This window comes from Mandrillus leucophaeus, unplaced genomic scaffold (genome assembly GCF_000951045.1).
Source record: "Mandrillus leucophaeus isolate KB7577 unplaced genomic scaffold, Mleu.le_1.0 Scaffold58, whole genome shotgun sequence".
Taxonomy (NCBI): Eukaryota; Metazoa; Chordata; class Mammalia; order Primates; family Cercopithecidae; genus Mandrillus; species Mandrillus leucophaeus.
This window is the reverse complement of record NW_012106252.1, coordinates 697,851-700,752: the sequence shown is the minus strand read 5'-3', so window position 1 is coordinate 700,752 and position 2,902 is coordinate 697,851. Positions and strand designations below refer to the sequence as shown.

Below are 2,902 nucleotides of genomic sequence, written 5' to 3'. Positions count from 1 at the left end.
CTGGGACTACAGGCGCCCGCCACCTCGCCCGGCTAGTTTTTTGTATTTTTTAGTAGAGACGGGGTTTCACTGGGTTAGCCAGGATGGTCTCGATCTGCTGACCTCGTGATCTGCCCATCTCGGCCTCCCAAAGTGCTGGGATTACAGGCTTGAGCCACCACGCCCGGCCTGGTATAGAGGTCTTAATAGCCAACAAGGACTGTTATTAGAACGAATAGTAATATGACTACTGTCACATTTTGCAAATGTGTAAAGAAGAAAGAGGGTTAAATGAATCAAAGGGAGACAGCCCCACTCACCCTGTTCTGCCCCAGAAGACTGAGAGATCCCCACCATCTGGGAAGCTGCCTCACCAGGAGTTCCAGCTGGGGCTACAGGACTGGCTACTTTGCTACAATGGCCTGTCGTTCCTGAGCCCAGTGGAGAGTCCCAGTGGGGGCGGGAGTTATTGATAGGGGCAGTAGAGTTGTAGAGAAACTCTCTGAACTTCTGTGGAGGTCTGGTGCGGGGGAGGAGTGAACAGGTAAGAGGCTAGGTGGGGATGCAGCAGAGGAAGGGGGCAGGAGTGTCCCAGGAGGGGGCGGTACTGAGGGAGTGATTCAGCTGGGTCTGAGAGGGAGGGAAGGGTGAGGGGGATAGCCCTTTGGAGTGGGCAGGGACATGACCACAGAAAATCTGGGAAGTGGAAACAGACAGGAACTTGCTGGAGTTCTTGGAGCTTTGTGTGGGGCACTGCGGGAAGAAGGTAGGCTCTCCACCCTGACCTGCCCCCACCTCCGGATGAGGGTCTTCTCTGCCTGTTCGATGATGTGCTGCCCCTGCTCTTGGAGGAAGAGGCCTCCCAGCCACCCTCTCCTGCCAGTCTCCTTGCCCTGCTGACCCAGACAGATCTGCTATCCCTGCAGCATCCAGGAAGGCCACAGGGAGGGGGCCCAGGTGGCATGGGTTTCTGAGGCCTGAGATCTGCTCTGAGTCCCGCTCTCACTAACCCCCTTTGCCCCTCTGTGACAGTGTGTGTACGTATGTGTGCATGTGTGTACCTGTGTGGTGTGGCTCACAAGGTCACCCCTGGGGGTGGGATAATAAGAGGTAAAGTGTGACCCCCCTCTTCCATACATTCATACTTTTTTTTCAAACTTGTGAATATTCACATTGGTTTTTTTTTTTTTTTTTTTTTTTTTTTGAGACAGAGTCTCGCTCTGTCGCCCAGGCTGGAGTGCAATCTCCGCTCACTGCAAGCTCTGCCTCCCGGGTTCAAGTGATTCTCCTGCCTCAGCCTCCCGAGTAGCTGGGACTACAGGCGCCCACCACCACACCCGGCTAATTTTTTTTGTAGTTTTAGTAGAGACGGGGTTTCACCATGTTAGCCAGGATGGTCTCGATCTCCTGACCTCGTGATCCACCTGCCTCGGCCTCCCAAAGTGCTGGGATTACAGGCATGAGCCACCACGCCCGGCCACACATTGTTAATAATTTTGTGCATCCCATGACTTCGAATAGAGCACTTAGATGCCGATGACCCCCCACCAAAGAAACCCCACTGTCTCCCACAGACTCCAGGTCTGTATCTGCAACTGCCTACTCAATACAACATGTCCACCTGATGCAATGAACTTAATGTGTCCAAACCCCAATTCCAGATTTCCAGTCCTCCTGCTGGCTCCTTCCCCAGTCTTCTCTACTTTACTATGTGACCACTCCTTTTTTCCCAATACTTGTCTTAAAAACCCTGGAGTAGTCCTTGCCTGCAGTCTCTCTCACCTTTCAACCAATTCATCAGCAAATACTGACAGCTCTAGCTTCACTCATCAAACCATATTCCGAAATCACCCTATTCTGGATTGCACGGTGTCATCTCTCCCTTGAATTACAGCTGTAGCCTCCTAACTAGTTTTCTTGATTCCACTCTTGCCCATCAGCAGTAAAATTACCACAGTGCATTTAAAATGATCTTTTAAAACTGATAGGGCTGGGCGTGATGGCTCATGCCTGTAATTGCAGCACTTTGTGAGGCTGACATTATTGCTTGAGGTCAGGAGTTTGTGACCAACCAGGTGAAACCCTGTGTCTACTAAAAATACAAAAATTAGCCAGGCATGGTAGTGGGTACCTGTAAACCCAGCTGTCCGGAGGCTGACAAAGGAGAATCGCTTGAATTAGGGAGGTGGAGGCTGCAGTGAGCCAAGATTGGGACACTGCACTTCAGCCTAGGCAACAGAGACTTTGTCTCAAATAAATAAAAATTGGCTGGGCATGGTGGCTCACGCCTGTAATCCCAGCACTTTGGAAGGCTGAGGTGGGTGGATCACCTGAGGTCAGGAGTTCAAGACCAGCCTGGCCAACATGGCGAAACCCTGTTTCTACTAAAAACCCAAAAGTTAGCCAGGTGTGGTGGCACGTGCCTGTAATCCCAGCTACTCAGGCGGCTGAAGCAGGAGAATTGCTTGAACCTGGGAGGTGTAGGCTGCAGTGAGCGGAGATTGTGCCATTGCACTCTAGCCTGGGCAACAAGAGTGAAACTCCACCTCAGAATAATAATAAAAAAATGAAAAAAAATAAAATAAAAAAGGGAGCCTGGGCAACAAAGTGAGACCCGGTCTCTACAAAAAAATAAAATTATTTGGATGTGGTGACATATATCTGTAGTCCCAGCTACTTGGGAGGCTGAGGTGGGAAGACTGAGCCCAGGAGGTCGAGGCCACAGTAAACTGTGGGCACACCCACTGCACTCCAGCCTGGGCAATAGAGGGAGACCCTGTCTCAAAAAAAGAAAGAGGGGCCGGGCGTGGTGGCTCAAGCCTGTCATCCCAGCACTTTGGGAGGCCGAGACGGGTGGATCAGGAGGTCAGGAGATGGAGACCATCCTGGCTAACACGGTGAAACCCCGTCTCTACTAAAAAAT

The 2,902-nt window shown here is 51.3% G+C and overlaps 1 long non-coding RNA gene across 1 annotated transcript; it reads left to right on the top strand.

Annotated features, from left to right (window-relative positions):
- Window positions 1–174: 174 nt before the first annotated feature.
- Window positions 175–1,624, top strand: LOC105552956. Its single transcript, XR_001008087.1, has 2 exons — window positions 175–1,151; window positions 1,463–1,624. It is a non-coding gene; the product is annotated as an uncharacterized LOC105552956 (long non-coding RNA).
- The last annotated feature ends 1,278 nt before the right edge of the window (window positions 1,625–2,902 follow it).